This window comes from Bos grunniens, chromosome 16 (genome assembly GCF_055505025.1).
Source record: "Bos grunniens cultivar Pamir isolate PY7600 chromosome 16, Bosgru_T2T1.0, whole genome shotgun sequence".
NCBI classification, from domain to species: Eukaryota; Metazoa; Chordata; class Mammalia; order Artiodactyla; family Bovidae; genus Bos; species Bos grunniens.
Genome location: NC_141180.1, coordinates 18599824 through 18625768, shown reverse-complemented (window position 1 = coordinate 18625768; position 25945 = coordinate 18599824). Strand labels below are relative to the sequence as shown.

Below are 25945 nucleotides of genomic sequence, written 5' to 3'. Positions count from 1 at the left end.
AGTGATGCTTCCTAAGGCCCACTTGACTTCCCATTCCAAGATGTCTGGCTCTAGGTGAGTGATCACACCATAGTGATTATCTGGGTCATGAAGATTTTTTTGTACAGTTCTTCTGTGTATTCTTGTCACCTCTTCTTAATATCTTCTGCTATAGTTAGGTCTATACCATTTCTGTCCTTTATTGTGCCAGTCTTTACATGAAATGTTCCCTTGGTATCTCTAATTTTCTTGAAGAGATCTCTAATCTTTCCCATTCTATTGTTTTCCTATATTTCTTTGCAATGATCACTGAGAAAGGCTTTCTTATCTCTCCTTGCTGTTCTTTGGAACTCTGTATTCAAATGGTTATATCTTTCCTTTTCTCCTTTGCCTTTCACGTCTCTTCTTTTCACAGCTGTTTGTAAGGCCTCCTTAGACAACCATTTTGCCTTTTTGCATTTCTTTTTCTTGGGGATGGTCTTGATCCCTGTCTCTTGTACAATGTCATAAACCTCTGTCCAGAGTTCATCAGGTACACTGTCTATCAGATCTAATCCCTTGAATCTATTTCTCACTTCCACTGTATAATTATAACAGATTTGATTTAGGTCATACCTGAATGGTCTAGTGGTTTTCCCTACTTTCTTCAACTGAAGTCTGAATTTGGAAATAAGGAGTTCATGGTCTGAGCCACAGTCAACTCCTGCTCTTGTTTTTGCTGACTGTATTGTGCTTCTCCATCTTTGGCTACAAAGAATATAATCAATCTGATTTTAGTATTGACCATCTGGTGATGTCCATGTGTAGAGTCTTCTTTGTGTTGTTGGAAGAGGGTGTTTGCTATGACCAGTGCGTTCTCTTGGCAAAACTCTATTAGCTTTTACCCTGCTTCATTCTGTACTCCAAGACCAAATTTGCCTTTTATTCCAGGTGTTTCTTGACTTCCTACTTTTGCATTCCAGTCCCCTATAATGAAAAGGACATCTTTTTTGGGTGTTAGTTCCAGAAGGTCTTGTAGGTCTTCATAGAACCATTCCACTTCAGCTTCTTCAGCATTATTGGTTGGATTACTGTGATACTGAATGGTTTGCCTTGGAAACGAACAGAGATTATTCTGTTGTTTTTGAGATTGCATCCAAGTACTGCATTTCAGACTCTCTTGTTAACTATGATGGCTACTCCATTTCTTCTAAGGGATTCTTGCCCACAGTAGTAGATATAATGGTCATCTGAGTTAAATTTACCTATTCCAGTCCATTTTAGTTCGGATTCCTAAAATCTCGACATTCATTCTTGCCATCTCCTGTTTGACCACTTCCAATTTGCCTTGATTCATGGACCTGACATTCCAGGTTCCTATGCAATATTGCTCTTTACAGCATTGGACTTTACTTCCATCACCAGTCACATCCACAACTGGGTGTTGTTTTTACTTTGGCTCCATCCCTTCATTCTTTCTGGAGTTATTTTTCCACTGATCTCCAGTAGCATATTGGGCACCTACTGACCTGGGGAGTTCATCTTTCAGTGTCCTATCTTTTTGCCTTTTAATACTGTTCATGGGGTTCTAGAGGCAAGAATACTGAAGTGGTTTGCCATTCCCTTCTCCAGAGGACCATGTTTTTCCAGAACTCTCCACCATGACCCATCCATCTTGGGTGGCCCTACATGGCATGGCTCATAGTTTTGTTGAGTTAGATAAGGCTGTGGTCCACGTGATCAGATTGGTTAGTTTTCTGTGATTGTGGTTTTCATTCTGTCTGCCCTCTGATGAAGAAGGATAAGAGGCTTATGGAAGCTTCCTGATGGGAGAGACTGACTGAGGAGGAAACGGTCTTCTTGTGATTGGCAGGGCCATGCTCAGTAAATCTTGAATCCAATTTTCTGTTGATGGGGGGCGGGGGTGGGGAGCTGCTTGGCTGCGCGGTGCTGGGGTGGTGGCTGCGCAGCACTGGAGAGACTTTGAGGAAATATCCCACATCCAGGGGCAAAGGAGAAGCCCCAGCAGGACCATAGGTGGGGCAAAATCGCATTTAGAATCAAACCCCATACCCGCCAGAGACGCTCAGAGGGCTCAAACAAATCTGTGCACCAGGACCCAGAGACCCCACAGAGACTGTCTCCTGAGGAGGTATGAGTCAGCAGTGGACTGCCACAGGGACAAGGGCTCTGGGTGCAGCAGACCTGGGTATGGCATAAGCCCTCTTGGAGGAGGTCACCATTAACCCCACCATAGAGCTGTCAGAACTTACACAGGGCTGGGGAAATAGACTCTTGGAGGGCACAAGCAGAACCTTGTGTGCACCAGGACCCAGGAGAAAGGAGCAGTGACCCCACAAGAGACTGACCCAGACTTGCCCGGGAGTGTCCAGGAGTCTCCGGTGGAGGCGTGGGTCGGTGGTGGCCTGCTGCAGGGCTGGGGGCACTAAGTGTAGCAGTGTCTGCATGGGGCCTTTTGAAGGAGGAAACAAGTTACCTGCTGTTAAATCTTTTACAATGGCTGGTCTGACACCATGGTTCTCTTTAAATACTTCTTGAAATTCTCTCTTGGAATATCAACTCTTGATTGCTAACTCCAGGGCCCTGTACTCATTCTCCCAAGCCTAGAATGGTCTTCTTTCTAACCTTGTCTGGGATCATCTGGAAAGGATCAGCAGGAGGATTTGGGAACCTGGGGTGCTAAATGACTAATTCAGGGTCTAATTTGTGGGGCCCCATGGAGCGGCTGAGCATATCCCAAGGTGCACAGCTGGTTTTTCAAAGTGTTGCTATTATAGGATTATTGGAAATGGCAAGTGGGCCTCAAGCATGGGGCCTCTTTTCTCGATCTTTAAGGTAAACTTAGCAGCAGTAGTCCATGGCCTTGACAGTCTTTAGACTGAGGAAGGGGGAAATGAATGGACAATGGAGAAGGATGATACTAAACTCATTTTAGAGAGAAGACAGTCCTCTTTTTTAAAAAAAGATCTCTAAGGAATAATTCCATATTTGGCCCCAGTTCCTAGCCGATCTCTGAAGTTCTTCATTTTGCTAAACCCAAATATCTCAGGCTGGCATTTAGTGAGTTCACGAGCTGATAGCACTTACAGAGCATTCCCTCTGGGGAGATGCAGGAGACCATACACGCCTGCTCCTTGACTTCACAGTGCATTCATTTTCAATTTCCCCAAAGAACTCAGAATTATAATAGTTGATGTTATGATGGAAGTGTCAAAAGTACATGAAGAGAGCTATAAAAGCTGGGTCACATAAACATGCTATCATTTGCTATACAGAAACATATTTTTTTAATCGTATTTTTAATATCAAGATAGAAAATAAAGACAGAAATATTGAGCATGTGAGAGACTGAACAGGAGGAGGGTTTGAGCAACAGGTCAGGGTCAGCCTTCCCCTCTCAGGTTTCTTCTTTCTTTCCATCTGTTTTTGTAACTGAGAAGGACCCTATGGGGTCTTCCCCGGACAGACCTCTCCCTCATACCCTCTGCTTTAACTCCTCTCTGAAGCACCTAGATAATATTATCTGATGCACATATCCTAAGTTGTTTTACATATGCTAAACCACCAACAAATGGAAGAAATTAACTACCTGATGACCATGAGCTTATCGACCCCAAACCTATTGGCACCTAAGGATCGATATATTAACCTCCTTGACATCCCCTGTTACATCACCATCAACCAGTCAGAGCACCATGCATGACTGATCACACACCTGGGATTTCACTCCTTCACCTTGCCTTTAAAATGCTTTCCTGAAACCCATCAGGGAGTTCAGGTGTTTTGGGCACCAGCAGTACTGGACTTCTAGATTGTGTGGGCTTAGTCACTCAGTTGAGTCCTACTCTTTGTGACCCCACGGACAGCAGCCCGCCAGGTCCTCTGTTCATAGGGATTCTTCAGGGAAGAATACTGGAGTGGGTTGCCATGCCCTCATCCAGGGCATCTCCCCCACCCAGGGATAGAACCCAGGTCTCCCATATTGCAGGCAGATTCTTTACTGTCTAGCCACCAGGGAAGCCTGGAGTTCTAGACTGGTGCCCAGCAATAAATGCTAGAATGTCCTTCACCACAAGCCAATGTCAGTAGATTGGCTTTACTGTGGGCATGTGCCCAAGCTTGGTTCTGTAACACTTTTCATTAACACAAATTGGAGTAGCCTCACTCCTTCTTTTCTTAAGTCTTCTCATATTGCTATGTTCAGAAAGCCTGTCAGTCCCAAAGCCTTCTTTTTGATTTCTCTCAGCTGGCCTAGGGGCCCACAGGCAAACAGGTTACCTTGCAGCCTGCCTCAGAAGTCCAGAGGCCTGAAATGGTTTTGCAGAGAAACCTTCTCTGGACACACCAATCCTGTGGGGAGGGCTGATGATATGAAGTGGGGTAGTCTGGGAAGATTCCCTGGAGGAACTGGGTTGTCAGTAAAGATCTGAAGGTGGTGTGTGTCTTGGTGTGTGAGACAAAACCTCAGAGGGAGCAGGATGGGGCCAGACTTGAGCATGAGAAGGGAGGGGCCAAAGTTGTTCTAGTGATGAATATAATAATTCACGTGTTTAGAATTTGAGTCCCTGCTTCTATCCCCAAACTTCCTTTTCTCATTCTTCTCACTCACATTCAGAGTACACTGAGAGCTTTTATTACAGTGTTCTCAGGGAGCAGATTGATGGAGCTAGAACAAAAAGGTCCACTGGATTTCTGATGAAATCTGAACTTACTCGACATGAACAAATATCTTAAAAGCTGAAGCTTTAGATTAAAAAAAATATATATATATATATGTATATATACACACATATATATTGCTTGGCTTTAAATATCAAGAGCCAAAGTCTAGAGAGCTAAAGTTTTAAAAGGCAAGATGACACAATTTATTTCCCACTCAAAAGGAGATGAAAATGTGACCAGCTGGGGGAAGGGAGGAGGATGGAAGCCACATGGTTATTGCTGGAACATAGAAGCTAGAACATAGGAGTTACTGTGAAAAATCTCAGCGCCCCTATCTCCTGGGTGAATTATGGGTACATGTGTGCTAAGTCACTTCAGCTGTGTCCGACTCTTTGTGACCCTGTGGACTGTAGCCTGCCAGGCTCCTCTGTCCATAGGATTCTCCAGGCAAGAATACTAATGTGGGTTGCCATGTTCTCCTCCAGGAAATCTTCCTGACCCAGGGAGTGAACCCATGTCTCTTAAGTCTCCTGCATTGGCAGGCAGGTTCTTTGTCACTAGCACCGCCTGGGAAAGCCTGGATTATGGAAGGGAAGGGCAATTGAATTGCTAGATGGATTGAAAGGAGCTCCAAGAGCAGTAGAGACTCGGACTCTATAAGAGATTCTAAACAGACCAGAGATTTACATATAAAAAATTAAACCATACAAGTATTTTTTTAAATGAGTGAATTCCTAATTTTGGAGTAGGGAAAACCTTTGTAACAATGACTTAAAACCAAGAAGTAATACGAAAAATTGATGTTTTGTTACATAAAAAATTCTAAAAACTTGCATATCAAAAAGTTACTATAAGAAAAATGAAAAAGAAAAATATTTGCAAATTATTTGCAAACAAAGAGTTAATATCCTTAATATATATAGACTTTCCCTTATCAACTTCCCCTCATCGGAGTGTGTAGTGTTAGTCACTCAGTCGTGTCTGACTCTTTGTGACCCCATGGACTATAGTCTGCCATGCTCCTCTATCCATGGGATTCTCCAGGCAAGAATACTGGAGTGGGTTGCCATTTCCTTCTCCAGGGGATCTGCCTGACCCAGGGATTGAACCTGGGTCTCCCGCATTGCAGGCAGATTCTTTACTGTCTGAGTCACTATAGGAAAAGCAAAATAAATGCTTGACTCTTTCCTTTTATTACCCATTTTTAAAAGAATGAGTTGATTTCCAAGTGTGATCAATAAAGTTTTTTTTTTTTAAAGTATCATAATGAAATTGTAGATGTAAACTTAATTAATGTGTTTCAATTAACTGTAATTGTTCTTATTGGTAATTGAATATCCCACCTTTGGCTAGTAGGAGCCTCTTCAAGTTGGCTTCTGCATCTACTTGACATGACTCTAGCAGTCTTTGACAGCTTCCTTGATTTCTGGAAATTTTGCTAGATATTGTCAAATTCTTCATCATAGAGGTTCTATTGTTTTGCCTTCCCACTAACTTTTTAACAGAATATGATGTCACACTTGGGGTTTTTATCAACCTGACAGATGGGATATAGTACCTCACTGTATAGTTTAAAATAAAAAAAATTTTTTTAAAATGATGTATAGTTGATTTACAATATTATATTAGTTTCTGGTGCACAACACAATTTGTAGAGATTATACTCTATTTGTGGTTATTATAAAATATTGGCTGTATTTCCCGTGTTATACTATGTATTCTTGTACTACATTTATTTTATACATAGAAGCTTGTACCTGTTAATCCCCTCCCCTAAATTCTCCCTCCTCACTCTCCTCTCCCCACTGGGAACCACTAGTTTGTTTCTATTATCTGTAGGTCTGTTCTTTTCTCGGTATATTCACTAGTTTGTTTTGTTTTTCAGATTCCACCTGTAAATGATAACATGTAGCATTTGTCTTTCTCTGACTTATTTCATTGAACAGAATACCCTTCAAGTCCATCCATCTTGTTGCAAATGGCAAAATTTCATTCTTTTTATGACCGAGTGGTATCAGTGTAGTTTTCGTTTGCTTTGCTCTTGTTTTGAATCAGGCTAATCAGCTTCTCCTGTGGTTAGGAGCCATTTGCATTTTTTCCTATAAACTCTCAGTTCTTATCTTTATTACATGTTAAATCTTTTAAAGTGCGGTGGGCCTCCGTTCCTAGAAAGTCTCTGCATATTATGGACATTAAACCTTTGTTTATGAATAAGTTGCAGATAGTTTTTCCTACTTTGTCATCTACCTTTGTTCTTAGAATTTTTTTTTTTGCCCTGCAAATGTTTTTAAAAATTTCTTATGTAATAAAATTATCAATATTTGCTTCTGGGTTTTAAGTAACAGAAAGGTTTTTCTGATTCCAAGACTGTAGAGGAATTTACCCATAGTTTTTTCAGTTACCCATATGATTTAATTTTTACATTTATTTATTTATTTTTACTTTTTATTTTTTTGCTTTTTATTTGAATCAGCCATGGGTGTACATGTGTTGCTCATCAAATGTCAGAATCCATTTGAAATTTATTCTGGAATATACTATATGAGCAATGGATCTGATCTTTATCTTTTCCTCTGTGGTTATACAGTAATCTTATACTCTGTTTTCCCCACTTTGAAATGCTAAATATTCAGGTAATAAAATGTTCACATCTGGGTCATTTTCCAGGTATGCATTTTCTGTCCATGCATAACAATATCAAAACATTTTGTCATAGAAGTTTAGAGTAGGGTTGAATTCTGATGTGACTAGCCCCTTTCTACCCATGTAGCCATTGCTCTTCATTTAAGATTTTTCCTGGTGATCCTTCTTTGTTTATTCTTCCAAATGAACTTTATAATCAACTTGCTTCCAGTTGACTCAAGATAAAAAAATTATCTAAAGGTATTTTTATTGAGATTGTATTATGCTTACAAATTATCTTATAAAGAAACTGACATCTTTAGGCTGTTGAGTCATTTCATTTGTTCAAGTCTGCTTTTGTTTCTTTCTGATTGTTTTATAATTTTCCTGATACAGATTTTGGGCATTTTTTTTTTAGGTTTGTATCTAGGCCTTTTATCTTATACTGCTACACTGAAATGGGTTTTTTTCTCTCTCATTAGACTTCTAATTGGGTTTCTTTTTATAAGATAATTTTAGTACCTACTACTTTACTAAGTTTTCTTATTATGTGTAGTAGTTTTTCCATAGGTTCATTTCAATTTTCAAGATGATATCACATGCAAATAGTTTTTCCTCTTTCATTCCAATTCTTATTCCTCTAGATGCATTCTCTTATTTAATTGCATTAGTTCCAAAACAGGATTAAATAAAAGAGGAGACAGTGCTTGTCTTGTTTCTGAATTTAGCAGGAAAGCTTTCAGTGTTTCCTCATTCAGGTGGCACAGTGGTAAAGAACCCACCTGCCAGTGCAGGAGACACAAGAGATGTGGGTTCAATCCCTGGGTCGGGAAGATCCCCTGGAGTAGGAAATGGCAAGCCACTCCAGTATGCTTGCCTGGAAAATTCCATGGGCAGAAGAACCTGGTGGGCTACAGTCCATGGGGTTTCAAAGAATTGGACCTGACTGAGTGCATATTCACACACACACATTTGTAAAATGCTAGATTTGGAATTTTTATCTCTGGGTTTCTTTCTCTATTGTCTCAACACTGAAACAATCTAATAATCTCTTCTTTTCCCTCCATTTCCCTCCACTAAAGCTATTTTGAAGTAATATCCTTTTACTTCCTTACATAGCTAATTCCTGTAAGGCAATAAATGAGCTTATTTTACTTTTTACTTATATCCTTTCCAGGCTCCCTCTGTATTTTAATGGTTTTACCGCATGGGAATTGTCAGAACATAAAGTTCTAACATATTACCTTACATATTCTTGCATACTTTCCTTTGTAACTATAATTTGGTCTTGAAGTGAAGTGAAATGAAGTGTTAGTCGCTCAGTCACGTCTGACCTTTGCAATCCCATGGATTATAGCCCGGCAGGCTCCTCTGTCCATGAAATTCTCCAGGCAAGAATACTGGAGTGGGTTGCCATTTCCTTCTCCAGGGGATCTTCCTGACCCAGGGGTCAAACCTAGATTTCCTGCATTGCAGGCAGATTCTTTACCATTTGAGCCACCAGGAAAGCCAGTAATTTGACCTTAGGTTTATCAACAAATATACACATAATGTTTTTTAAAAAATTCATTTTTGAATTGCTTGCCTATGGGTTTAGATGGTAAGCCCATTTAAGGGCTTTGTGTTGCACTTTTCCCCAGGTTTATAGCTGTTATGTGGTGTGGAGTTGGGATCATTCCTTGATACCAGAAGCAGAACTTCTTTTGGTACTTGAAAAGGCCCCAGAAGTGTGCAGTTCATGGGGGCATCTGGCCTAGGGCAAGCCCAGTGGGGATTATTTTTGGCTGTAAGAGTCAACTGCTATGGATGGAGATGATTTCCCAATTCCATCTGTAGCAAAATTTGCCTTTTGTAGGTTGAGGCCCTGGTTGAGGCTTTCTGTTTAACAAGCATGCCTCTGAAGGAGTATATCCTGCCCCTTTTGTTCCTTTGGGGCTTCCCTGGTGGCCCAGACAGTAAAGAATCTGCCTGCAAAGCAGGAGACCCAGGTTCAGTCCCTGGGTTGGGAAGATCTCCTGGAGGAGGAAATGGCAACTCTCCAGTATTCTCGCCTGGGAAATCCAATGGACAGAGGGGCCTGGTGGGCTACAAACTGTGGGGTCACAAAGAGTTGGACACGACTGAGTGGCTAACACAACACTTTGTTCCTTTGCATGACAGGGATGTAGATGGAATCAGGACAGGTCAGGCGTCATATCTGCCACCTCTGAGCACACAAAGGTAGAGCCAACACGAGCAACATCTCTTTAAATCTCCTGTGTTAGAGGATGTCCCTCTGTCTGACAGTGAGATGACCATCTCATCTTCGTCAGGGAAATAGTGTGTCCACAAAAGCTCAGAGAACGGGGATCAGGGATGGAGCTCTATTTCTTGAATATGGTGTCCTCTAATTCTGACCTTTTTTCGTAAAGCCTTTTCTAAGTGTCACTAATAACATTCTTTTAAAATCTCTCCAGGAACAGAGTGTCTCTGTGAACTATATTGCCCCCTGCGTTGTCTTCTAATAATTTTATATGTACCTGTATTCTGTCTTTGCTATCAGCCTGTAATCATTTTGAGGGTCTGAGTCCTATTTCTCACACAATTTATCTACCCAGCAGTGCCAGCACAGGACATGTTGTCAAAGTAGAGTTGAGTTGAACTTGAAACCAGGAATGAATTTTGACAGCTCAGAGCTCTGGCTTTGCAGCAGAAAATAATGTCTGTAAATTTCACAGTGGGTGGTCTTAGAAATCATGCTGAGAGCATGCTGAGAAGGACTGGGGCAGCTTTACCAGTTCAGGGCTCCAGAGTCTGCAGTGCCTGAAGTGCCCGATATTAGGAGTGAAGATTAAAAAAAAAAAGAAAGAAAAATAGACCTGAGTTTGAAGATTTCAACTTAGGTTGAAGGGTTTAAAACAGAATTATCAAGAAAGTAAACATGGCTATTTCAACAGTTTAGGGGTTTAACCAAGTTAAGTTCTGAAGCATGATCCTGACACTTTAATTTAAATGAAAATTTAACATCAATAAAGTGAGGCTGCTGCTAAGTCACTTCAGTCATGGCCGACTCTGTGTGACTCCATAGATGGAAGCCCACCAGGCTCCCCCGTCCCTGGGATTCTCCAGGCAAGAACACTGGAGTGGGTTGCCATTTCCTTCTCCAATGCATGAAAGTGAAAAGTGAAAGTGAAGTTGCTCAGTTGTGTCCGACCCTCAGCGACCCCATGGACTGCAGCCCACCAGGCTCCTCCATGGGATTTTCCAGGCAAGAGTACTGGAGTGGGGTGCCATTGCCTTCTCCGAATAAAGTAAGGACACGACATCAAATAAGAACAACACTATTCTCAGCCTGTACTCTGAATGTCAACTTGACTTTTACCCCACAAGTTCGATGAGTCCAAGGCTTTTTCAAGCTGGGTGCCTCTAACTCAGCAACTATAGTTACATTATTGTTAGTCTGGTCATAAGTGGTTTTTGGACATTGTGTCCATCAGCTTCCTGACCCAACAGGATATATACTTAAAATTGTTTTTCCAGGAGAGCGACTGGCTGTGTTTTACTCCGTGTGCTTTTTCTTCTGCTGATCTTGTGAATAAGCCTCACTGATTTTTCCCTCTTGTGGAACTCCCAACAGTTATTGTCCATACAGTCCACACACTCAAGTCACTCTGACTCTGATGCTAACTTAAGCCTGAGAAAACCCAGGTCCAGAGTGCCGTGTTCGTTTCCCAATGTTGCAGAGTGGTTTGATTGACAAAACTGTGATGAGAATCTGAGTCTTTGCTGACAGTTCATATACTGCAACCTGCACGGCGCTGCTCACACTTCATAGAATAGCAGCACCAACAGCAATAATAATATGATACTTCATGTAATGCTTTATGCTTTGCTTCTATTCTTTTTTGAAATTAATTATTTATTTTTGTCTGGGCTGGATCTTTGTTGCTATGTGTGGGCTTTCTCTAGCTGCAGTTGGTGGGGACTAGTCTTTAGTTGTGGTACACCAGCTTCTCATTGAGGTGGCTTCTTATGTTGCAGAGCTTGGGCTCTAGAGCCCTGGTTCAGTGGTTGGGGCGCTGGCTTAGTGATTGGGGCACATGGATTTAGTTGCCCTGTGGCATGTAGAATCTTTCCAGACTAGGGACCAAACCCAGGTCCCCTGCATTGGCAGGCAGATTTTTAACCACTGCCAAGAAAGTTCTTTTTCTATAATTTTTAAGGCTGAATAATATTGTATTGTATATATATACACCATCATTCGTACCTTGAAGGATTTTAAGCAAGGGTGTGACCTGGGCTGTGATTTAGAACAATCACTCTGGGGGTCTGGTGTGATTCTAGAATGGAATGGAGGGGACAGAGTGGAAGCAGGGAGACCAGGGAGGGGCTAGTGCAGTTGCCCAGACTAGATGGCAGTGGCCTGGCATCAGGCGTGGCAGAGGGCTTGGATTCTAGAGACATTCTAGAGGTGGGATGGGTGGAATTTGATAAAGGTGATAAAATATGTGTCCTCACTTTAGAAATCCAGAGGTGGCTCGGGTCTTCATACTTAGAGCTTACGGTTTATTTATTTATCATTCTTTTTACTTTTATCAAGATAGTACTAGCTTGATTAGAGGATTAGCCCCTAAGGTGGATAACACTATACCAATATTTGGTTCTTAGAATTGAGTTCTATTTTGGAATGGCAATACTTACAAGGATTTTCCATAGCCTGGGTTAAAATGTACCAACACTGTCGTCCTTCCTTTGTTATGACTCTGTGCTCACCGAGCAGCAGCCTTGGATGAATAATTTGGTCTTGCAGATGTGCTGCTAGCAAGAAAGAGGTGTGCTGGCTACAGAATTTAAGTACATTATTCAGGCCCCAGAAAGGACAACCTCCTGTGTGTAAATTAATAAACTGGCATTCCAGTTTTCCAGTCTCTAGATATTTTGGTTTATGTGACTTTCCCCTGGTATTGGTTAATTTCAAGGGAACTAACAAAGTTGAGTTTCTGAAACTGCCCTGCTGATGCTAAACGGTGATGACTCTGCTGAGAAATGACCGCCTGGTGAGCCTCATCTTAAGCAGCAGCCCCCTCCCTCGTGGCCATTTATGAAAATTTCTTGAACTGTGAAAGCTCCAACTAATCAGAACCTTCCAAAGAGTTCCTTAACTGATGTTTTCTGTTTGGCACATCCCATTTTATGTCAAGCTAAAATTCTTTCACAGACCGGGCTTAGTACTAACAAGGCTTGAAGACAAGGTCAGGTAGAGAACAGACTAAGAAGGCCCCCAGGCAGTCCTAGAGAGTTGAGAGACAGAGGGAATGCCTGGCTTTTTTTTTTTTCAAATTAAGTTTTATTGGAGTATAGTTGCTTTACAGTGTTGTGTTAGTTTCTGCTGTACAGCAAAGTGAATCAGCTATATGTATACACATATCCCCTCTTCTTTAGATTTCCTTCCCATTTAGATTACCACAGAGCATTGAGCTGAGTTCCCTGTGCTATAGTAGATTATCATTAGTTATCTATTTTATACATAGTAGGGATGTCTGGCTTCTAATTCAGGTTCAGGTGAGTTAAAATAAAGTCTGGAGCCAATGAGATTCTTTTTCGGGTGGCTGAGATGCATGGCTTGTAGGATCTTAGTTCTGTGACCAAGGATCAAACCCAGGCTACAGCAATGAAAGCTATGAGTTTTAACTACTGGACCACCAGAGAATTCACACCAATGAGAGTCTTATGCCATTTATTCATTCTGCAGAAATTTTATTTTTCATTGATATCTAGGCCAAATAGTAAATGGTAAATACCAATCCCTGTAATGTCAACTTTTGCCCCAATAACACTTGGTCATAAGCTACTCCCAAATTCAGAGGCTTAAAACAATAATCATTTCTTCTCAAGGAGCAGGAGGTCAGCTGGGGGAGCTTTGCTTCCAGTTGCAGTGGCCAGGCTAGCTCTGTGTCATGAATCCCTCCTGTTTCTCCTGGAAGCACTGGGCCAAGCTGGGCACGCTCTGTTCATGTCGGTGGCAGAGGGTCAGAGAGACAGCCCTGATGTGTCATGTCTGTGACATCATATTGGCCAGAGCAAGTCACATGACTGAGCCAATGTCAAAGGCTGGAAGAGTTCCCAGCCCTCCTGTGGGAGGGGCCACAGAGGGCATGGGTCTAGGAGAGTGAAGGACAGAGGACATTAAGGCAGTCTATCCCAGGCCCAATTCAGAATTCCTGGAAACATGGTGCTATTTATGTCCCTGGGAAGGTTCTGCAGATGAGGACTTTTTAAAAGAGAATGTGTTAACAGTTTGGTTGTTCTCAGGGAAGGTTCTGCAGATGAGGACTTTTTAAAAGAGAATGTGTTAACAGTTTGGTTGTTCTCAAAAAGTTAAACATAGAATTACCATATGATCCAGCAATTTCACTCCTAGGTAGACATCCAAAAGAACTGAAAGTAAACAGAAATAGACCCAGGGATATAGAAAACAAATTTATGGTTACCAAAGGGGAAAGGGAGGGGAGGATAAATTATGAGTTTGTGGTTGACATATATACATTATTATATATAAAAGAGGTAACCAACAAGGACCTGCTATATACTCAATGTTTTGTAATACTGAGTAATCTATGAGGGAAAAGAATCTGAAAAATATGTATATGTGAATATATATATATATATATATGTATTAATCATTCTGCTGTACATCTGAAACTAACACAACATTGTAAATCATCTATATTTCAATTTAAAAAAAAGAATTAAAAGCAGGGACTCAAGTAGATAGTTTGTACACCAATGTTCACAGCAGCCTTTTTCATAACAGCCAAAGGTAGGAACAACACAGATGTCCATCAAGAGATAAATGGATAGACAAAACGTGTTATATACATACTATGGAATGTTAGTCTTAAGAAACAAGGATATTTTGACACCTGTTACAAATGGATGAAGCCTGAGGACATTGTGCTAAGTTAAATAAACAGTCACAAAGGACAAATATTGTAGGACTTCACTTATGTGAAGCACATAAGTGCTAAGTCACTTCAGTCATGTCTGACTCTTTGTGATGCCATGAACTGTAGCCCACCAGGCTCCTCTGTTCATAGGATTTTCCAGGCAAGAATACTGGAGTGGGTTACCATTTCCTCCTCCGGGGGATCTTCCCGACCCAGGGATCGAACCCATGTCTCTTACATCTCCTGCATTGGCAGATGGGTTCTTTACCACTAGCATGACCTGGGAAGCACATAGAGTAGTTATATTCACAGATACAGAATGTAGAATAGAGGTTACTAAGAGTTAGAGGTGGGAGGCTGCAGAGTTATTGTTTAATGGCTACAGAGTTTCAGTTGGGGAAGATAAAAAGTTCTGTAGATGGATAGTAATGATGGCTGCACAACAATACGAAGGTACTTAAAGCCACTGAATTGTAGACTTAAACATGAGAAAAAGGGTACATTTTATGTTATGTATGTTTTACCACAGTAAAAGAGAGAGAGGGAGATGTGGTTGCTGGGCTTGGTCATCAGATCTTTAGAAAGATCTGGGGGCATCAAAGATGCTGAGCTGAGGAGGTGTCTCTGGTATGAAGGCCTCTGGGTCTCGATGGGAGAGAAGAAAGCAGAAGTCTGGAATATTTGAATTTAATGTCCTAATGGAGTTTTATTTGCAGAATTAAATCCATTTGATCAGTCTAGAAGCTTGTTTTCTTTGTGTAAATTGACTCAGTATTATATACAACAAGCCATGGGAACTAGAAGGATTCAGGACCAGGGAAATAAGGATAATTTGGGGGTTGGTGAGAGTGTGGGTCTCTTCCCTCACCTTTTATTAAATGAACATAACAGAGCCAGCTGATGCAAGGGGTAAGGTATTGGACACAGCAAAGCCAGTAAAGCCCAAACAAGTGCTTTATAAAACTTGAAGAGACAGGGAGAAGGAAGGTCAAGATCTGATGGAAAGGTGCCACACCTTCCCATCGTGATGACTGGACTGTTCCTATTTTCTTTCCCCTGGAACAAAAAGCAAATGGATGCTTCAGGAATTCCTAGAGTCACCTGCTCCAATATTTGTACTTCCCTTTTTTCATTCCCCCAAAAGTTCTTTGAAGATATGCCAATGCCATTGACATCTCAGTGTGCTGAGAGATGCACGGTGGTGTTTGTCTCGTACAGGAACAACTAAGGAGGGCTCCTCTTGCACAAAGGTTTCATGCCTCTGTTGTTTTTTCCTTCCTCTCTCCCCCGTGCTCAACTTCCATGGACTTGGAAAGCCATGGATTTTAAATTATCATCTTTGCATGTAATACATTTTAAGAGTGTCCACCTGGAGCGACAGGGTTGGCACACGCTGGAGAAGCAGTGGGTTGTCTGATTAGACAGGCTCTAAGGAAGTGCATGCTCTGGATGTGAGAAGAGAACATTTTCAACTCTCCCTCTGATAACACATTTGCTCTTTGCTCAAGGATGCTGGGCCTGGGTGACTTGGGTACCACTAGGCCCTGTGAATGGACAAGCTGCCGTTTTCAGCATTCACTGGAAATGTGGAAATAAACGTTGTTTCTTTGGCCTTCGACTTCTCCTTGGGCAAATATGGAAGGCTGTGTATTACCAGAGTCCCAAGAATTGGAGGTCCGGGTTTCCTGCCAGGGTTCCTGAGGGCAACAGACTGAAGAGATTGCAGGACAGAAGGAGGAGCAACCAAATCAAAGGCCGTAAGGTGGACAACTGACTGGGTGGCCAGGGGTCTAGGTGATTGAAAGTGAGGGGTATTTGGTGAGTTATCAGAACATCCATGAGGCTCAGGCAGTACCAACTCTTGTTTCCAGGACCCTGTACCCACCATCCAACCTCGATCAACGAAAATGAATTCCTGCTTGTGCTATTCTGGTGTTCATTAGGTTAGATCCCTGTTCCTGCCTCCTCTGATTCTAGACATCCCATAGGGGCAGGATGGAGGCCAAATCAGTTCAGTTGTCCTTGGAGTGAAGGGGTGGCTTCCTTCAGAGGTCTGTCAGGGACAATGTGGTCACAAGGACAGCAAGTGAGAACTTGAGATGCCTCCAGTGGGCTCTTGGGGAGGAACGAGAGTAACTGGGAAAGAGTCCACAGACAGGTGGTTTTGAAAAATGGATATTCCTGACTTACTGATCTTTTCTAAAATAATCAATTTGTGTGTGACTGAATGATTCAAATTCGTAGCCTTCCCTGAAAGGGAGCAAGGTTTTTCTCAGACATCTGGGTAAGTTCAGAGTGAGACAAGTGCATGGGAAGTTATCTTACTCATTTCCTTGCCTGCGGGCAGGATCAACCCAGACACTTGACTCAATTCTAGCTTAAAAAAAAAAAAGAACTTCAGTGAAAGAAATTGTTTGGCTTGTAATAATATTTATTGAGGATTTTCTATATTCTAGGCATTGTTCTAAGTACTTGACAGGCATTATCTCCTTCACTCCTCACAATTGCCCTATAAGAAAGATATTGTTGGGACTTCTCTGGCGGTCCAGTGGTTAAGACTCCATGGTCCCAATTCAGGGTGTGAGGGTTTGATCCCTGGTCAGGGAACTAAGATTCTACATGCCATGCAGTATGGCCAAAGAAAGTTTTTTAAAAATAAAAAAGAAAGGTATTGCCATTATCCATATTATGTAGAGGAGGAAACTGAGGCACAGAGGGGTTAAGCATCTGGCCTAAGCTCACATGTTATTTAGTTCGTGGCTGAGCAGGCAGTGAACCCCAGGCAGTCTGATGCCAGAGCCCCCACTGTAGTCCCCTGACGAATGGCACTTACTCCTCACCATCTCATTTCAGGTCTCAGACTAAGTCTGCTCAGGCTTCCATAACCAAGTACTATAGCCTGGGTGGCTTAAACCACAAAAAACATTTTCTCACAGTTTTGGAGGCTAGAACTCAGAGATCAAGGTGTTGGCAGGGCTGGTTTCCTTCTCCTGAGGCCTCTCTCCTTGGATCGTAGATGGCTGTCTTCTCCCTCTGTCTTCACATGGCCTTCCCTCTGTGTGCATCCAGGTCCTACTGTCTTTTTATAAAGACACTGGTCATATTGGATTAGAGCTCACCTGCTGCCGCCAAGTTGCTTCAGTCGTGTCCGACTCTGTGCAACCCCAGAGACAGCAGCCTGCCAGGCTCCCCCGCCCCTGGGATTCTCCAGGCAAAACACTGGAGTGGGTTGCCATTTCCTTCTCCAATGCATGAAAGTGAAAAGTGAGAGTGAAGTCACTCAGTCGTGTCCGACTCTTCTCGACCCCATGGACTGCAGCCCGCCAGGGTCTTCCATCCGTGGGATTTTCCAGGCAAGGGTCCTGGAGTGGGGTGCCATTGCCTTCTCCGAGAACTCACGTGATGGAGCTCTAATCGCTGCATCAATTGCTTTCAATTGCTTCTTGAAAGACCCTGTCTCCAAATACAGTCAAATCCTGACATACTGAAGTTTATGACTTTCAGTATATGAATTTAAAATCCCCTGGAGGAGGCACGGCATTCTTGCCAGGAAAATCCTATGGAAAGATGAGCCTGGCAGGCTACAGTTTGTGGGATCTCACAGAGTTGGACACAACTCATCATGCACTCATGCACATATAATTCAGCCAGCATGTACAATTCTCACCTGTGAATTCTCACAGGGTGATGGAGAATGTAGGTCCTATTGAAGCCCACAATGATTAGATTGCCTCTTGGTCTTCTCTTCTGAATGAGGAAATAGTCCCACCTCTGCTGTTTGCTTCCCTGCTCTTCTTTTCCAGTCAGTTAATTATCTACACTGTTCTTTTGCCCATGAATTTCATGTTCTGCCTTGTAAGTGGTTGGGTCCAAACTGAAAGCATACTATGTTCATTTACATCTAATTTTTCTCTTTTCTTCTATTGGTTTGTAGATATACTACCAATTCTGGGTTGGAGGAGAAAATTTTGTGTAGCGATGGGAGAGATAAAAGGGTAAAATAAAAGAGTATGAACATTTGAAAAATAATAATTCTATCTTAACCACTTGTGCTGGTTGTCCTGTACCGCTTGTCCTGTACCATATATTGAATTAATAAGCCAAAAGGTTTCTCCTGTATGTGGAAAACAATTTGAAACCCCAAGAATCCAAGAATCATATAAACAAGATGCTGAGGCTGAAGAAAGCTAAGGTCTTGCTAGAGGTCTCCAGGCTCTTATTTACAATTCAATGCAATGAGTTTCCCTGGTCCCATTCTCTACTGAGTCCTCTACCATATTTCTTCATTAATCAAATGAAATTCTTTCATTTCTTTACTCCTATAGGTCAGCTAGGTCTGAAGAAGAGTCTGCAAATTATTTCCCAGTAGGCTCCCAGTTCTGTTTGTCAGATTCATCAGAGGAAATGAGACATTAGCATGTAATATGTGTTGAAGTATTTTATCTGACAAGTCAGTTTGGGCTGTTTCTCATATATATAGGTGGGACCATGTCTGATGCTAACACTATACTGAGAACTTTGCTCTAAATTGACGTAAGATAACCACTTAGAAAGAAGTCCTTGAAGGGCTGTGGAAACATGGGTATTGGCACCCTGTCCCCATCTCTGTGGGTTATGCTGGCCTGGGTCCTTTGTTTTATTCTCTTAGAGCATTTTATGAATTAGTAAATATGATTTTTTTCTCACTGATTTTGGGGTGGTTCCCTGGAGAAGGGAATGACAACCCACTCCAGTATTCTTGCCTGGAGAATCCCCTGGACAGAGGAGCCTGGTGGGTTATAGTCCATGGGATCACAAAGAACTGGACACAGTTGAGTGACTAACACAACACTCGGGGTGGTTGTCTTTTTTGCATAGGGGAAAAGGGCAGGTCTACAGGACCTTGCCTGCCCTTAGACCCTACTTAGTCTGAGACTCCTCCAGGGTAATCCACATACTGAAGTCAGAGTTTTCAACACCTCCTTCCAAGGTAAAGCCAGAGCCCTCGAAAGATTCCACGCTATTAAAGTGTACTTGACTTGAAACTGTAACTAAACATTGAGGGTGATAAACTGCAGATAGAACAAGAAGCCAGTTAGAGAGTGTACATGCAGGAGCGAGCAAGCTGCATCTGTTGAATGGTGAACCCCAAGAGTTCAGTTACCCCAGTTCCCTCCACAGAGGGTAACCATGGAAACCTCATAACCCAGTGCATCATCAGTCTGAACAAAATACACACACACACACACACACACACACACATGCCCCAGGAGGGCAATGATATGTATGAATATGTGTGCATGTGCCCATGTTTCAGTTATCGTATAATGTGGGGTGTGTTTGTGTGGTGCCTTGACAGTTTGTGTGTGCGTATATCAGATGGAATTAGCATGGGCGTTCACTACCAAATGCTTTCCGGTTATGCTCTTGGGGTGATGAAGAGCGTAGGTTTGTCGTTTGGGTGCTGTACTGGGAGCTGGTTCGAGCATGTGGGAGAGGACGTGCATTTTCAGTTTAGTGGAGAGTGATGTGGTGGGATGGTTTGAGCACACTGGAGGGATGGTAACTTATTTTTCCCTTCATCAGGTTTCTATTGCACAAAAGTGTACAGGTGTGGGATATTTCACCAGCTGGGAGGTCTGATTCTCCTGGGATGGGAAAACTCAGTGTGGATCCATATTGAGCTCAGACGATCTAGTGTGGATGCAAATCCAGTTTGGGGGTATCATTTTTACAAAGAAGTGTCTGTTTTTTTCACAGACTGTGCTGGTCTTCTCTTTTTTTCATCGTTCTCTTTCTGATTTAAAGCTTTCGCTTTTTCTGAGGCTTGGGCTAGCTTGCCTATGGCATGAGGTCTGTGAGAATGTGGCACTTGGGAAGAGAGTGGGGGGACAACTCGTGGAAGTCTGCTAATGAAATGTGTCATTCAGCATGCACATGATATCAAGAAGATTGCGTGTCACTTGGCAGATCTTTGACAGCAAGGCAGCTCCATCTGGATTAAGGATAATTTGGGGGAAAAGCTACATGAAGACCGGGACTTCAGACCAGCAGGCCTGGGTTTCTAGGTTATGAATGGGGATAGCACACCTTACTGTAGAGTCTGGCCCTGTGCTTGACTCTCAACGGGAGCTCTGTGCATTTGAGGGCTGTATGTCTGTGTGTTTCTCAGCTCTGTCCCTCCTCCTCTCCGTAATGTATGAGTGAAAGAGAATTCATTAGGAAGTCTCAGGAAGAAACCATTGTCCTCCATTCATATTTACAGCTAAAGTTTCTTAAATGGGTAGGTCTTGTTTGTCCATCAAAACATGGCTATCCAAAGAATATTTTCCTTTCTGTTTTTAAAGCAGTCACTTCCTGGATGACAGAAATCCACACTGACATTTCCCAGCAGGGGCCTCAAACACTGCCCACATTCTCCCTGACGCCTCTGCCGATCACCCGTGGGCCTCTGGCAGCACCATCCCAGCCTCCCTCTGCTTTCCTCATGACCCTGCTCCTGGCAGAAAGTTAGGCTGAATGGCTGCAAGATATCTGCTGTCAGGTGGCTGCCTGAAGCTCTGACACCTTGAAGGGAGTTCCTGTTACCTCATGCATTCGGTTACCTTTTGAGTTTGCCTAAATGGTGCCAGAGCAGCCTTGGAGATGGGCAGAAGGGAATCACCTGTCTGGAGGTGTTCACTTTCCCCATTCCCTCTGGAGCCCATTCTCAATCCCTCTAGGACCTATTTCCATTCTGGACTGTCTCACCAAAATGCCTGGAAGGGCCCCTTGCTCTCAGCTCCCATCTCATCAGAACAGTTTGGAGAGGAGGTCTCCTTTGCCCCATGCACACCCAGGGAAGACTGGGACTCCCATGGGCTCCCACCAGGGCTTCCTCATGCCATTTCTGGGGTGCACCTTGAGTCTTTAACAAGCAGTGATTCAGAAATGCATGGTTTGAGGTGATTTACCCTTTCGTTTAACCACTAATTCTTATGTGCCCCCCAAGTGGCAGCCACTGGGGGTATGGCAGTGAAAGAGGTGCTATTTTTGCCCCTTGTGAGTTCACACATCAGCTGAGGTACCAACAATACAGTAAGAAAAGGTATGTGTGTGCTCAGTCACTTTAGTCGTGTCCAACTGTTTGGTACCCCATGGACTGTAGCCTGCCAGGCTCCTCTATCATGGGATTCTCCAGGCAAGAATACTGGAGTGGATTGCCATGTCTTCCTCCAGGGCATCTTCCTGATTCAGGGATTGAACTCGAATCTCCTGGGTCTCCTGCATTGCAGGCAGATTCTTTACCACTGACCCACTGGGGAGGCCCCAATAGGGGGTCAATCCAGGGCCCTACAGGAGCTTAAAAAGGGACCGTGGAGGCTTCTTAGGGGAACTGATGTCTGATCTGCAACCTGAAAGATGAGGGGGAATTAGCTGGGTAAAGGGAGGTGATGGGATACTTTCCAGCAAGAGGGAATTGATTTTTTTTTTAAACTGCCTAACAGGTAAAACCTGATGGCAAATGGTGAGAGAGAGAGAGAACAAGCAGAGGACAAAAAGATGGAGAAACACAGGAAATAGTGGAAAAGGCAGAGATAGACACAGACAATTGGACAGTAATGGAAGGCTGGAAGATGGAGAGATGGGAGGAATAGAGAAAGGACCAGGGAATCGTGGACTTTGAGAGCTGGAAGGAACCAGAGAGAACATGTAAAATCCCTCCATTTTATAGATAAGGAAACTGAGGCACAGAAAGGCATTTACCAAGGATTTACCAGAGTTACACATGTGTTTAGTAAAAATGCTGAGTAAGAGACCTAAGATCCCAAGGCTTCTAGTAGGTTTGAGAGAGAAAGAGCTAGAGCAGGACATGATGGGGAGAGAGGGGAGTCAGAGACAGAGGGACAGGAGCTGAGGAGAGGCGCGGACAGCTGAGATTCGTGGGTGGCGCACTGTCAGGATTATGTGTGGAGGGAAAGCAGGGAAAGTTTAGATGAAATCTGAGCCAGGTTTCTTTTCCTTTTCCCATTCCCTTTTCCTCTTTTTCTCCCTCTCTTTCCCCTTCTCACCACAGCCTGCCTACAACTAGATGGCAGGGAGCTTGTTGCCATGGCTACTAAATGGCATTCAAGCAGGCTGAATTATTAAACCAGGGTCTTTGAAGCCAGGGCCCCAGTACGAAGTCCCGCTAGGGGGCGCAGGGCGCAGCGTGGGGCACAGGTCTACACCGGGGTGGGCCAAGGTGCTCCCTTGCTGGCCTGGCTCTTGGAGTATGCCTTGAGCACCCGAGCACCTCGCTGAGTACAGCAGAGGCCTGGGAGTGGGGGAGGGGCAGCTGCTGGGGTGAAGTGTTGGAGGGACTGAACCCCAGCTTCCAAGCCAACTCTCCTCACCTGCTCCAGCAAAGGCACTGGACAACAGCTGCAACTCATTGGAATGGAAGAAGAACCCAAACCAGTATTTTCGTTATGTCTGAAAGGGCACCATACTGTTCAAGTTAGTTGTTACTTGTTGCCAGAGAGGCAAGAAATAAAATGACAGGTGTATCACTGGGGTCATACTAGGCCATCTGGGATTGCATTTCTTTCTTGGATAGTTGGAGGCAATCTGTTGTGGAGCCATCCGGTTGGTAGGTGTGGCCCTCTGCCTACAAGAAGAAGGGGGCTGTCAAGGAGGGTTGTTTGTGGGCACAATGGTTGTTTGTTTTGATGGTGGAGGGGGGTGAGTATGGATGCCCTTTTCTTAGGGAGATTCCAAGCCAGGAAAACCATCAACCTTCTGGTAGCCCAGCTCTTTAAACTTTTTCATTAAAAAAAGAAACCCAAACATTGTAGTGTGACTGTTTCTGCTTGTGGGCTGATGGAAGAAGGGCCTCCGTGGCTGATAAGTGTCCTGTGTCTGTGGGTACGTATGTTAGGGGGTGGTGGGGGGCATGAAGAGTCCATTTTGAGGTTAATGGAGTCATTCTCCTTCCCTCTAATAGATTCAGTAGATCCTGAGGTCAGTTTTCTAAAGTGGGAAAATTTCTCCCCATGTCCTCCCCACTCTGTCTTCTCTCTCGAGGGGAGGGCTGTTGACTCTCCAGGTCCTAGGATTCTGATCCCCCTGTGTTCAGGCCCCATGTTTTCCTGTATGAGAGAGGCTCCTGCTGATGCTCGAACTGAGAAAAAAAAAATTCTTAATAAGGGAAACCAGATCTGTAAGTCTTCCCAGAAATCTGCCAGCCTCTGAAAAACTGATGGATAGCCCTGATTTTTTTCCCCTGATGGTCAGCTGGAGCAGTTTTCCACGTCAGGGCTACAGGCTTGAGTTTCCAAAAGCTGATTTCATAGAGACCAGACTCACTTCTTTTCAGGGTTGATGATAATTTTTAGGATTTACCTGATGCTGGGGCTGAAGTTCTGAATCCTCCCAGTGAGATCTCATGGGGGTGAAATGGACACGAGCCAAGGAGGCTGCACTTCCTCTCCCCATTCCAAGCTAAGAGGAAGGGGAGAGGAGCCTTTGGCTTTGTGACCATTTGATTCCCTTCAATGCATGTTTTCTGAGATGTGCCAGGCCTTGGGTAGGTGGGTATGGAGCTTATAAAGGTGACTAAATAAAATCCCTGCTCTTGGCCATAGCTCACAGCTAAGTAGGAAAGGCCCAACGTCTTCATTCAACTCTGGCAACCCCCAGAGGAAGTCTTCAGAAGACTTGCCCCATCTCTCTGCACCAAGGCCAGGACTAAGGAGCTAGAGCTGCAGGAGCGAGAAGCCTCTCCTTTCTCTTTCTCTTCCTCCCCTTCTTTCTTTCTGTTTCTCTTCTCGGCCCATTCAATCCTACTGCCTCTCCTTTCTCTCTCAATGGGGCCCTCTGGTTCTGAGTTTTCGGTAGTTAAGTGGGCAGCTGAGTATAGCCAAATGGCACAGCCCCTCTGGGGATCTATTTGGACTGAAGAGATGGGCTGGTGGGAACTGAGGTCTTCACCAGCAAGGGCCCTGGGAGGCATTTCTATTATCCAGGAAAAGATATGCAAAGAGCCAGAGAAATAAGAGGAGATGGAGCCCTCGGAGGGAAATCTCTGACAAACCTAGACAGTGTGTTAAAAAGTAGAGACATTACTTTGCCAACAAAGTCCGTCTAATCAAAGCTATGGTTTTTCCAGTAGTCATGTATAGATGTGAGAGTTGGACCTTAAAGAAGGCTGAGTGCCAAAGAATTGATGCTCTCGAACTGTGGTGTTAGATAAGCCTCTTGAGAGCCCCCTGGACAGCAAGGAGATCAAACTAGTCAAAAGGAAATCAATCCTGAATATTCACTGGAAAGACTGAAGCCGAAGCTCCAATACTCTGGCCACCTGACGCAAAGAGCCGACTCATTGGAAGAGACCCTGATACTGGGAAAGATTGAAGGCAGGAGGAGAAGGGGACGACAGAGGACAAGATGGTTGGATGGCATCACCGACTCAATGGACATGAGTTTAAGCAAGCTCTTGGAGTTGGTGAAGGACAGAGAAATCTGGTGTGCTGCAGTCCATGGGATGGCAAAGAGTCAGACACGACTGAGCAACTGAATAACAACAACCAAATACACCTGCGAAACAGTCTTCCTTCGAGCACTCATTTGGCCCTGGCCACCCCCAGGGAGCCTCTATATCCCTCCAGAGGCAGCAGAGATGTTCCCCACTTGGGCTGGGGTCTCTTCCTTGGACACCATCAGGATCAAGCACTGGCCCCTCCCCACTTCCTCCTCTCTCTTAACTTGCTGCTTAAAGCCCCCGTTCACTTCTGCTTCCCTTCCCTTAGTAGGTAATCAGTAGGTAATCACACTTCCATCGCTGTTCCCAGCCCAACAAGGCAACCAGCCAGGACCCTAGAGCCAGGGTGAGGTCCACTGGCAGAACCTTGGGAGGTGCCGATGGTGTTCAGAAACAGGGACGGTATTCCACTGTTCCACTTGAGTGGAAATAGACTGTGGAAGTTTGAGGTCACTGAACTTTTCTGCAGAAACCCCGACCGAAATTTCTGGTCTCCAGGCCCTTTCTCTACACCGAGCCCCGCCCGCCATCCAGCCCCCGGCCCCGCCTGCCGGTGTGCGCGCTCCCGCTCCCTTCGGCATCTCTCTCCGCACCCTCCCGCCGCGTGGTGCTGCCCAGCCGACTGTTTGTTCCTCTGTTTGGATACAGCTCCAGTCTTCTTATCTCCTTCTGACCCCTCTTGGGGGCATGTGTGCGAGTTCTCTTTCTGATTGTCAGAAATTTCTTTTTCACTGTGTGGGCAGGAGACAGCTTGTTCCCCCCGCAACTGTCTCCCCTCTCCTTTATTTTATTCTCCGTTTCTCTCCTTTCCCTTCTCTTGCCTCCCCTCTCTCCTTTTTTTTCCCCCTGATACCTCCTTCTTCCCCTTTCAATTTCACCGTCTCTCCTGCCCCCTCTCCCCGCGCCCCTTCCCTTACCTTTGTGCCCTTTTAAAAATAATATAGTAATGTCTCGGGAATACTAGCACACTCTCCTCGTTCAGCCGAGCGCGGGATTCTGCGTTAATTCAAGGTAAGCCCCGGTGGTTCCTGCTGCCCAGGAAATGGTCGCCTTCGCCCTGGCGCCCGCTGTCTGAGGGGCTTCGCTTCTCTCCCCGGTGTGTTGGTGTAGGGCGCCTGGCTCCGAGCCCCCAGTGCTGCTACCTGTTGGGGGTGCATGGACCGTGGAGATTTCCTAGTTTGAAACCTTCCCCTAAGCCGGTTCTTCTCCACGCGCAGCCCTTTTCTTTGTAACTTCCGTGTTAATTTCCCAGGCGTGGGAAAGCCCCCGCGCGGTG

General features: G+C 44.1%; 1 protein-coding gene across 2 annotated transcripts in view; it reads left to right on the top strand.

The window, feature by feature from the left end:
• The window catches only part of CACNA1E (calcium voltage-gated channel subunit alpha1 E), a 675786-nt gene that overhangs the window by 114878 nt on the left and 534963 nt on the right, over positions 1-25945 (top strand). The window contains exon 1 of one of the 2 annotated variants that reach the window (XM_086343501.1): positions 25082-25680. The exons of the other annotated variant lie outside the window; for it this stretch is intronic. The gene's annotated coding sequence lies outside the window, so the exon portion shown is untranslated. Of the gene's footprint in view, positions 1-25081; positions 25681-25945 lie in introns of those variants that run through there. 2 annotated transcript variants of the gene reach the window in all.